This window comes from Xenopus tropicalis, chromosome 3 (assembly GCF_000004195.4).
Source record: "Xenopus tropicalis strain Nigerian chromosome 3, UCB_Xtro_10.0, whole genome shotgun sequence".
In the NCBI taxonomy this organism is placed as follows: Eukaryota; Metazoa; Chordata; class Amphibia; order Anura; family Pipidae; genus Xenopus; species Xenopus tropicalis.
The window spans coordinates 147,066,107-147,079,020 of NC_030679.2; the positions used below are offsets into that span (position 1 = coordinate 147,066,107).

General features: G+C 45.5%; 1 protein-coding gene across 1 annotated transcript in view; it reads right to left on the reverse strand.

The window, feature by feature from the left end:
* Window positions 1–11,421, reverse strand: part of kdm6b (lysine (K)-specific demethylase 6B) — a 78,862-nt gene extending 67,441 nt beyond the window's left edge. Inside the window, exon 1 of the mRNA XM_031898017.1 lies at window positions 11,244–11,421. The gene's annotated coding sequence lies outside the window, so the exon portion shown is untranslated. The remainder of the gene's footprint in view (window positions 1–11,243) is intronic.
* Window positions 11,422–12,914: the final 1,493 nt, after the last annotated feature.

Genomic DNA, 12,914 nt, shown 5'->3' on the forward strand with positions numbered 1-12,914 from the left:
TACAGGTTAATATATATTAACTAACAGGTGCCTCCCCAGCTCCTGCTTCTGTGTAAGGGTTACTCACAGGGGACCCCCGGAATTCAGCAGAGGTGGCCGGGAAGGGACTAAGTTGCCTTCAGCCAATGAGTGCAAGGGAAGATAAACACCTAACGAGGCGACAGCCAAACGCTGAGGGCAAAGCCACTTCCCTGAGCCGGCGAGTTCTACAGGAAGTACAACCGTTACTAACCTCGTTACACCGTCCTAATCTTACTAACTGTCCCTTTTGTAGGGCAGGGGGGAGTATGGCGGGGGGGGGGGGGGTTCCAACATGTTTTGCAGAGTTCGTTTGACTTCAATGAATTAGGGTCTCTAGGGACAGTGACTCTGAATAAACAGACCGCATAGTAACATACTCATCAACATCTCTGCATATACAGTACCGCATAGTAACATACTCATCAACATCTCTGCATATACAGTACCGCATAGTAACATACTCAGCAACATCTCTGCATATACAGTACCGCATAGTAACATACTCATCAACATCTCTGCATATACAGTACCGCATAGTAACATACTCAGCAACATCTCTGCATATACAGTACCGCATAGTAACATACTCATCAACATCTCTGCATATACAGTACCGCATAGTAACATACTCATCAACATCTCTGCATATACAGTACCGCATAGTAACATACTCATCAACATCTCTGCATATACAGTACCGCATAGTAACATACTCATCAACATCTCTGCATATACAGTACCGCATAGTAACATACTCATCAACATCTCTGCATATACAGTACCGCATAGTAACATACTCATCAACATCTCTGCATATACAGTACCGCATAGTAACATACTCATCAACATCTCTGCATATACAGTACCGCATAGTAACATACTCAGCAACATCTCTGCATATACAGTACCGCATAGTAACATACTCATCAACATCTCTGCATATACAGTACCGCATAGTAAACATACTCATCAACATCTCTGCATATACAGTACCGCATAGTAACATACTCATCAACATCTCTGCATATACAGTACCGCATAGTAACATACTCATCAACATCTCTGCATATACAGTACCGCATAGTAACATACTCATCAACATCTCTGCATATACAGTACCGCATAGTAACATACTCATCAACATCTCTGCATATACAGTACCGCATAGTAACATACTCATCAACATCTCTGCATATACAGTACCGCATAGTAACATACGCATCAACATCTCTGGGTATACAGTACCGCATAGTAACATACTCATCAACATCTCTGCATATACAGTACCGCATAGTAACATACTCAGCAACATCTCTGCATATACAGTACCGCATAGTAACATACTCATCAACATCTCTGCATATACAGTACCGCATAGTAACATACTCATCAACATCTCTGCATATACAGTACCGCATAGTAACATACTCATCAACATCTCTGCATATACAGTACCGCATAGTAACATACTCATCAACATCTCTGCATATACAGTACCGCATAGTAACATACGCATCAACATCTCTGGGTATACAGTACCGCATAGTAACATACTCATCAACATCTCTGCATATACAGTACCGCATAGTAACATACTCATCAACATCTCTGCATATACAGTACCGCATAGTAACATACTCATCAACATCTCTGCATATACAGTACCGCATAGTAACATACTCATCAACATCTCTGCATATACAGTACCGCATAGTAACATACTCAGCAACATCTCTGCATATACAGTACCGCATAGTAACATACTCAGCAACATCTCTGCATATACAGTACCGCATAGTAACATACTCATCAACATCTCTGCATATACAGTACCGCATAGTAACATACTCATCAACATCTCTGCATATACAGTACCGCATAGTAACATACTCATCAACATCTCTGCATATACAGTACCGCATAGTAACATACTCATCAACATCTCTGCATATACAGTACCGCATAGTAACATACTCAGCAACATCTCTGCATATACAGTACCGCATAGTAACATACTCATCAACATCTCTGCATATACAGTATATAAACCCCACTGCCCCTAAATGAGTTAATAACTGAAGGGAAACCCCACTGCCCCCCAATGAGTTAATAACTGAAGGGAAACCCCACTGCCCCCCAATGAGTTAATAACTGAAGGGAAACCCCACTGCCCCCCAAGAATGTTTCCTGGAACTCTATGGTGAGTATCACCGGGCAGTGGAGCTTACAATCTACTTTCACTACATGACAAACAGTAGGATCAGGAGCCAGTTAACCCCCAGGGAACCTACAGGCCCCGGGTAGAGTGGATCCCAGCACTGCAGAGAAGGCAGCCATGCCTAAACAACCCGAGGCAATCTGCGTGCAAATACAGTAACAGGCAATTAAATTAATAGTGGGGACCTTTATTAACTCACACAAGTACAGACTCTAATGAAGGGCAACAGTCTGAACACTAATTAAAGGAGTGGTTCACCTCTGAGTTAACTTTAATTATGTTATATAATTGTTCATTCTAAGCAACTTTTCAACTGGTCTTAATTTTTCAATTATTTTCCTTCTTCTTCAAACTCTTTGCAGCTTTCAAATGGGGGTCACTGACCCCGGCAGCCAAACCCTATTGCTCTGTGAGGCTCCAGTTTTATTGTTATTGTTACTTTTTATTCCTTATCTTTCTATTCAGCCCCTCCCCTATTCATATTCCAGCCTCTCACTCAAACCAATGCCTGGTTGCTATGGTAATTTGGACCCTAGCAACCAGATAGCTGTTGGAGAGCTGCTACATAAAAAGCTAAATAATTAAGAAAAAAATTACAAATAATAAAAAATGAAGACCAATTGCAAGTTTTCTCAGAATATCTCTCTCTAAATAATAATAGGTTAGGCGTAGGGATACTGCGTTCAAGATCTAATTCTGGAAGGGGAGACTATTTTTTCCTGAATGTGACTATATTTAACCTAAAATAACTAGGTAACAAAAATCCTTACTATATACCCCCGTCGGCCGTGGGAAGTGACTCCCAGCTGTTAGAGACACGCTGCCACCTTGTGGCTGACAGACACATTGCTACTGCCGGATGTGATTGAAATTAAAGGGGAAGATAAATATGGACCTTGCACAGTCCCGGCAGTAACCCCAGGGGGCCTCCCTTTGGGGCATCACCACATAGTTTCCCCCGGGGGGGGGGGGGGGAAGGGACATGTTGTAACGCTCTATTGTCTTTCTATCCAGCCTGAAGAACCCGAATAACCTGTATTTCCCTGCCTGCCGGCCCCGGACGCAACCTCAGTTACCATGGCAACCAGACAGCCAGTCGGAAGTCGGAATGGAAGCTGAATAGGAAAGCGCCTGAACAGGTAAATCATCAATAAAATGGAGTTGGCGCTCAACGAATTAGACCACCCAGTGTAAATATAATAATCAATTTATTTGAATTTTTAATTCATTAAAATAAAAATAATCACACAGAGTTACACATAATTAGTCTTATATTAAAAAACAAAGAATAAAAAATACCTATACATGAACTAATAATCATGAATTAAATATAATACCAGAGTAAGAAAAGACACATTAGTGACGTCACCGCTCGGAAGAGAAGCGGCGCTGTGCCGTTTGTAGGGGGCTGATCCTCAGACTGTTTCTGACCCGGGACAGAGGGTAATATATCTAACACTACAAGTGTGGGGGGATCTATTTAATATTTGGGGATAATTTTGTTCTAGATTTTATGAATTGCCGGCCTGTGAACCGGTTTTAACCCTTGGTGCACTTAGGGTGTTTGCCTGAGAGAGATCTCCCTATAGGAGCCAGTTTGCCCTAATTAATTGCAGTAATAGGCGATTAGTTATTAGTGAAGCCTCAATTAATGAACTTCATATCTATTTATTGGGTATATGTGCAATAATCCTCTCCCTCCTGTGTATAATGTAACAATCTGCTATAGAGTTATTTAGTTTATCCGCTTTATCTGTTTTTACACATATTTTGCTATATCTCTGATAATTTGTTTCATGTATTGATTCTTTTTGGTAACTTCAATTTTTAATTCCTACTGTTCTATGAAATTATACAATGCCATTTCCATTTCTCTATTAAGTGACAAATCTTTTCTTACTCTGGTATTATATTTAATTCATGATTATTAGTTCATGTATAGGTATTTTTTATTCTTTGTTTTTTAATATAAGACTAATTATGTGTAACTCTGTGTGATTATTTTTATTTTAATGAATTAAAAATTCAAATAAATTGATTATTATATTTACACTGGGTGGTCTAATTCGTTGAGCGCCAACTCCGTTTTGTAATAATTTTTTTAGTTTATATTTGGGATTAGTCCGGAGGAAGGCAGCTGTTCACTTTTGTTTAGGTCACATTTATGGTCATTATTGTTGGGTATTTATGTGGTTTTTTGCTAATTGCACGTTATTTTACACTTAGAAGTTAAAATTAATTAAGCGCAGATAAAGGTTGATTTCAAATCATCAATAAAATAAATAAATACAAAGCTTTACCTTTAAATTAACTTCTAGTATGTTGTAGAGAGTAATATTCTGAGGCAAATTGCAATTGGTCTTAGTTTTTTACTATTTGTGGTTTTTGAAATATTTATCTGTTCGTTCAGGTTGGAATGTGGGCAGCTATCTGGTTGCTAGGGTCTAATGTAACCTAGCAACCAGGCAGTGGTTTGAAAGAGAGACAGGGATATGAACAGAGGAGGGGCCTAAATAGAGACTGAAAGATAAGTAATAATAATGATAAAACTGGCGCCTCACAGAGCAATCATTTACTTGTTGCCGGGGTCAGTGACCCCCATCTGAAAGCTGCAAAGAGTCAGAAGAAGGAAAAAAAATACAAATGAAGAATAGTTGCTAGGAATAGGCCATTCTATAACCCAGCCAATCCCTAGCTTTTATTATTGGGGTCAGCGACCCTGACAACCAGCCAGGAAGAAGCGGAATAAAAAAGAAAAACTTGTTTATATATTAGAGCCCCATTTCCCCGCACGTGAGTGGCGGCTTCCCAGAATGGCACTACAGGCAGTCTCGCAATGAGCTGGCACTCAGCATTCCGCCGCACTGCAACTGTCACCCTGTCAGTTTTTGGTTACAAAAGCCAAAGGGGATTTCCTACCCCCCCCAGTGGCTGAACGAATCCGTCGATGCAGAAATGGGACTCGGAAAGTCAGATAAAGGGCAACTATAATAACAACTGGGTGTTTACTGGGAAGAGCGAGCGATGAGTAAGGGGGGGGGGAGTTACTAACAGGCCGTTCTTGGAAAGCAAGGGAACGCTCGGAGCGAGAGCGCAGCAGCTTCTGCGTGAGAGAGGGTTGGCGCCGGGGGAGAGTGGGCGCCTAATGCAGTCAGGGACAAATATACCCCATGCCTACCAGCCTGGGGTAAATATATCCCTCTGTTAATATATGCACATATATTGTACCTATCTGCGTATCTGGAATTATTCACAGGTGTGGGGGCGCCCGGACGGCGTGTTCCCTGTGTGTTCCCGGGGCGAAATGTGGGGTGCATGTCTAATGCCTCCCCCCTCAATACAGGGGAGTGCCGGGAAAATCACTGCAGAAAATACACTGAGTATTACATTAACCCTATACATACCAGGAAAATCACTGCAGAAAATACACTGAGTATTGCATTAACCCTATACATACCAGGAAAATCACTGCAGAAAATACACTGAGTATTGCATTAACCCTATACATACCAGGAAAATCACTGCAGAAAATACACTGAATGTATTACATAAACCCTACAAATGCCGGTAAGATCACTGCAGAAAATACACTGAAAGTATTACATTAACCCTACACATGCCGGTAAGATCACTACAGAAAATATACTGAATGTATTAAATTAACCCTATACATGCCAGAAAGATCCCTGTAGAAACCAGTACAGGGAACCGGCAATGTCTCCCCACCTAAGGCCATTCTAAGCAGTAGGGTTGTTCTGTAAGAGCGGATTGCTGGGCCGCCACCTCCACTAGCCCCTCCCATCTGTTGCTATAAGCACTTGTTCAGAGTCAGAACCAGCAGTGCAGCCAATATAAACAGACAGTGCAAGTGGTGGGGGCCCCTAGGGGCCAAACACTCAGGCTCGTTACTGATAATGAGCTCTAATGCCCCCCCCACGCGGTCGCACATGTAAATTTGTTTATGGTTTGGCCAAAAGGCTCACGTGTTCCTCGGTTCTCTAAATGCTGCGAATTCCCCGCCGCCGGCCCACGACTTCCCTTCTCTGCAACTGAGCGGCGTGACGCAATACTGACTGCCCCGGGGCTTCTGGGAAGTGCCCAGCACCTGACTCTAACGCATCAAAACAACCAATCTAAAGGGGGAAATTAACCACGTACAGATCAGCTTCCATTCATTTCCCCCATTCTTTTACGTCATTAATATTACTACATACATGGGTAGGGGCTGCCGTACTGACAGTACAGGATGAGGCAACAGACTTAGTATAATATATACATGGGTAGGGGCTGCCGTACTGACAGTACAGGATGAGGCAACAGACTTAGTATAATATATACATGGGTAAGGGCTGCCGTACTAAGTCTGTTGCCTCATCCTGTACTGTCAGTACGGCAGCCCCTACCCATGTATATATTATACTAAGTCTGTTGCCTCATCCTGTACTGTCAGTACGGCAGCCCCTACCCATGTATATATTATACTGACAGTACAGAATGAGGGACAGACTTACTATAATATATACATGGGTAGGGGCTGCTGTACTGACAGTACAGAATGAGGGACAGACTTACTATAATATATACATGGGTAGGGGCTGCCAAACTGACAGTACATAATGAGGGACAGGCTTAGTATAATATATACATGGGTAGGGGCTGCCGTACTGATAGTACATAATGAGGGACAGACTTACTATAATATATACATGGGTAGGGGCTGCCAAACTGACAGTACATAATGAGGGACAGGCTTACTATAATATATACATGGGTAGGGGCTGTTATACTGACAGTACAGAATGAGGCAACAGACTTAGTATAATATATACATGGGTAGGGGCTGCCATACTGACAGTATATAATGAGGGACAGGCTTACTATAATATATACATGGGTAGGGGCTGCCATACTGACTGTACAAAATGAGGGACAGGCTTACTATAATATATACATGGGTAGGGGCTGCCATACTGACAGTACAGAATGAGGGACAGGCTTACTATAATATATACATGAGTAGGGGCTGCCATACTGACAGTACATAATGAGAGACAGACTTAACTATAATAAATAAATGGGTAGGGGCTGCCATACTGACAGTACAGAATGAGGGACAGACTTACTATAATATATACATGGGTAGGGGCTGCCTTACTGACAGTACATAATGAGGGACAGGCTTACTATAATATATACATGGGTAGGGACTGCCATACTGACAGTACAGAATGAGGCAACAGACTTAGTATAATATATACATGGGTAGGGACTGCCATACTGACAGTACAGAATGAGGCAACAGACTTAGTATAATATATACATGGGTAGGGACTGCCATACTGACAGTACATGGGTAGGGGCTGCCATACTGACAATAATACATAATGAGGGACAGACTTACTATAATGTGATGTGATGGACCCACTCAGCCCTCACACAAGTCAGTACAGGGGGTGATGAGAAGTTTGGGGGATTCCTGTGTAATAAATTATTATATTATATTTATTTATATGTATATTTAATAATTAGTAATATTCCCTATATGATTGGTCGGGATGTGAGGAACCCGTATTCTGTATCCCACAAGCCTTTTCCAACTCACTGAACTGGTTGGTCACAATATATTCACTCTTCCAGCCAATCACTGACATAGGACACAAGCCCTTCCGCCAAAATAAACTTCTCATTGTGTCATTATCAGAGAAATTACATGGAGTCAATTTAGCGACTGGTACTTTGTTACTGTAGAGGAATAGGGGGTACTATATAGCCTTATAATATACTATATGGGGCTAGGGGATTCCTGTATGTAGATAGGGGGTTCCTATATAGCCTTATAATATACTATATGGGGCTAGGGGATTCCTGTATGTAGATAGGGGGTTCCTATATAGCCTTATAATATACTATATGGGGCTAGGGGATTCCTGTATGTAGATAGGGGGTTCCTATATAGCCTTATAATATACTATATGGGGCTAGGGGATTCCTGTATGTAGATAAGGGGTTCCTATATAGCCTTATAATATACTATATGGGGCTAGGGGATTCCTGTATGTAGATAAGGGGTTCCTATATAGCCTTATAATATACTATATGGGGCTAGGGGATTCCTGTATGTAGATAGGGGGTTCCTGTATTGCCCTATAATATACTATATGGGGCTAGGGGATTCCTGTATGTAGATAGGGGGTTCCTGTATTGCCCTATAATATACTATATGGGGCTAGGGGATTCCTGTATGTAGATAGGGGGTTCCCATATAGCCTTATAATATACTATATGGGGCTAGGGGATTCCTGTATGTAGATAGGGGGTTCCTATATAGCCTTATAATATACTATATGGGGCTAGGGGATTCCTGTATGTAGATAGGGGGTACTATATAGCCTTATAATATACTATATGGGGCTAGGGGATTCCTGTATGTAGATAGGGGGTTCCTGTATTGCCCTATAATATACTATATGGGGCTAGGGGATTCCTGTATGTAGATAGGGGGTTCCTATATAGCCTTATAATATACTATATGGGGGTAGGGGATTCCTGTATGTAGATAGGGGGTTCCTATATAGCCTTATAATATACTATATGGGGCTAGGGGATTCCTGTATGTAGATAGGGGGTACTATATAGCCTTATAATATACTATATGGGGCTAGAGGATTCCTGTATGTAGATAGGGGGTTCCTATATAGCCTTATAATATACTATATGGGGCTAGGGGATTCCTGTATGTAGATAGGGGGTTCCTATATAGCCTTATAATATACTATATGGGGCTAGGGGATTCCTGTATGTAGATAGGGGGTTCCTATATAGCCTTATAATATACTATATGGGGCTAGGGGATTCCTGTATGTAGATAGGGGGTTCCTATATAGCCTTATAATATACTATATGGGGCTAGGGGATTCCTGTAAGTAGATAGGGGGTACTATATAGCCTTATAATATACTATATGGGGCTAGGGGATTCCTGTATGTAGATAGGGGGTTCCTATATAGCCTTATAATATACTATATGGGGCTAGGGGATTCCTGTATGTAGATAGGGGGTTCCTATATAGCCTTATAATATACTATATGGGGCTAGGGATTCCTGTATGTAGATAGGGGGTTCCTATATAGCCTTATAATATACTATATGGGGCTAGGGGATTCCTGTATGTAGATAGGGGGTTCCTATATAGCCTTATAATATACTATATGGGGCTAGGGGATTCCTGTATGTAGATAGGGGGTACTATATAGCCTTATAATATACTATATGGGGCTAGGGGATTCCTGTATGTAGATAGGGGGTTCCTATATAGCCTTATAATATACTGTATGCAGATAAGAGGTTCCTATACTGCCCAATACCATATGGATCTAGGGAGTTCTATACAAACCTAGAACCCATACCATTTTGGCATATCTAATTACCACACAGCCCTATAATATAACATGGGGGGTACAGCCCTATAATATACCATGGGGGGATATGGCCCTATAATATACCATGGGGGGTACGGCACTATAATATAACATGGGGGGTACGGCCCTATAATATACCATGGGGGGTACGGCCCTATAATATACCATGGGGGGTACGGCCCTATAATATAACATGGGGGGATATGGCCCTATAATAAACCATGGGGGGATATGGCCCTATAATAAACCATGGGGGGATATGGCCCTATAATATACCATGGGGGGTACGGCCCTATAATATAACATGGGGGGTACGGCCCTATAATATAACATGGGGGGTACGGCCCTATAATATAACATGGGGGGTACGGCCCTATAATATAACATGGGGGTACGGCCCTATAATATAACATGGGGGGTACGGCCCTATAATATACCATGGGGGGGTACAGCCCTATAATATACCATGGGGGGGTACGGCCCTATAATATACCATGGGGGGGTACGGCCCTATAATATACCATGGGGGGGTACAGCCCTATAATATACCATGGGGGGGTACAGCCCTATAATATACCATGGGGGGGTACAGCCCTATAATATACCATGGGGGGGTACAGCCCTATAATATACCATGGGGGGTACAGCCCTATAATATACCATGGGGGGGTACAGCCCTATAATATACCATGGGGGGTACAGCCCTATAATATACCATGGGGGGGTACGGCCCTATAATATACCATGGGGGGGTACAGTCCTATAATATACCATGGGGGGTACAGCCCTATAATATACCATGGGGGGGTACAGCCCTATAATATACCATGGGGGGGTACAGCCCTATAATATACCATGGGGGGGTACAGCCCTATAATATACCATGGGGGGGTACAGCCCTATAATATACAGTACAGAGATGGAGAGTTCTGTACAGAACCTGTGGGCTCAGAGGAGGAGGAATCGGACCAGTTCTGCCCTGTACCTGACCAATGGATATACAGTAGCTACACACCCATTTATATATATATATACACATATAAAGAAGGAGGTGAGTGCTACCGCGTGGGGGGGGGGGGCAGATATGGGCCGGGGCATTTAGCAGGGTGATGCTAAATGAGCAAATATAACAGTTATGGGGGGGGGGGGAATACTATTTTTTACCCTCCGCTGGGCAAACGGAGTAGAGTTGGCACTTTTTACATGCCCATTACTCACCAGCAATATGAGTCTGGGCTCCCGTCACTTAGTAACACTACAGGGCTCTAACCCATGGCTCTAACACAGGGCTCTAACCCATGGCTCTAACACAGGGCTCTAACCCATGGCTCTATCCCATGGCTCTAACACAGGGCTCTAGCACAGGGCTCTAACACACGGCTCTAACACACGGCTCTATCCCATTGCTCTAACACAGGGCTCTCACCCATTGCTCTAACACAGGGTTCTAACACACAGCTCTAACACATGGACAAAGAAAATGGAGTGCTGTTCCAAAAGTGGGAAAGGCAGGAGGAATGGGCCAGCAGAACCAGCATCTATCCTGCCCCATACTCCCCCCTTATTGGTGCCCCGGGCGCACACACCTGTGTATCTGCCCTTCATCAGTCTGGAGGGGTCCCGCGTGGCATCTTCAAGCGGGGTGTAAGGCTTGTACATGGCACCCTGGGTGCGTAGGGGGAACAGGAAGGGGGTCGTGGAGGAAAAGGGAGAGGGGAGGAAGGTTGGGGGGGTGCAGAGGGGCAGGAGTGACAGACTGGAGGGGGGGTGCAGAGGGGCAGGAGTGACAGACTGGAGGGGGGGTGCAGAGGGGCAGGAGTGACAGACTGGAGGGGGGGTGCAGAGGGGCAGGAGTGACAGACTGGAGGGGGGGTGCAGAGGGGCAGGAGTGACAGACTGGAGGGGGGGTGCAGAGGGGCAGGAGTGACAGACTGGAGGGGGGGTGCAGAGGGGCAGGAGTGACAGACTAGAGGGGGTGCAGAGCAGAAGGAGAGGGGTGATGGGGGGGTTGGGTGCAGTGAAGGGGTAGGGCACAGGAGGGGGGTACAAAGGGTGATGACTGGGGGGGGGCAGGAGGGTGCTGGTGGTGCCATTGGGGGGTGCAAAGGAAAAACAGGAAGGGGCAGGGGAGGGGGGGGAGCAGTAACCTGAGGGGCTGCAGGGGGGGGTTCCCACAGGAATAAAGAAAGGGGTAACTATCATAGGAAAGGTGGGGGCAGGGGGGCAGAAGAGGTAAATAATGATATGGGTGGGGGCAGAATGCAGGGAGGGGAGAGGGGGGCCAATGGCAGAATAATGAGGAATCCCATAAAAATGGAGGCGGGGCAGGGGCAAAATGCAAGTGAGAGGGGCAGGATGAGATGGAGAGGATGGGGGGGTAGGAGAGGTACGGGGGGCAGGGGGAGCTGGGGGGGCAGGGGGGGCAGGGGGAGCTGGGGGGGCAGGGGGAGCTGGGGGGGCACGGGGGGGGGCAGGGGGAGCTGGGGGGGCAGGGGGGGCAGGGGGAGCGGACAATAGGGATCCGGGCTCCTCTGGAAATTTCGCTGGTTTATTTAAAGTGCGTAGTGAGCCCGACGTCACCCACCCTCGGCTCCTCCCCCTGTCACTCCTTCTCTAAGCCGGCCAATCAGCAGCCCCTTTTCGTCCTCTCCCCGCCCACTTCTCTCTCTACCTCTCGCCTTTTGTCTCTGGCTCAGTCCTACTGAGCCAACGGGCCGTTCCTGCTAGCCCAAACACGGCCGGGACTAGCCCAACCGGGAGTAGCCCAACCACAGCCGGGAGTAGCCCAAACACGGCCGGGACTAGCCCAACCGGGAGTAGCCCAACCACAGCCGGGAGTAGCCCAAACACAGCCGGGACTAGCCCAACCGGGAGTAGCCCAACCACAGCCGGGAGTAGCCCAAACACAGCCGGGACTAGCCCAACCGGGAGTAGCCCAACCACAGCCGGGAGTAGCCCAACCACAGCCGGGAGTAGCCCAACCGGGGGTAGCCCGACCACAGCCGGGAGTAGCCCAAACACGGCCGGGAGTAGCCCAACCACAGCCGGGAGTAGCCCAAACACAGCCGGGACTAGCCCAACCGGGAGTAGCCCAACCACAGCCGGGACTAGCCCAACCGGGAGTAGCCCAACCACAGCCGGGAGTAGCCCAAACACAGCCTGGAGTAGCCCAACCACAGCCGGGAGTAGCCCAAACACAGCCGGGACTAGCCCAACCGGGAGTAGCCCAACCACAGCCGGGAGTAGCCCAACCGGGA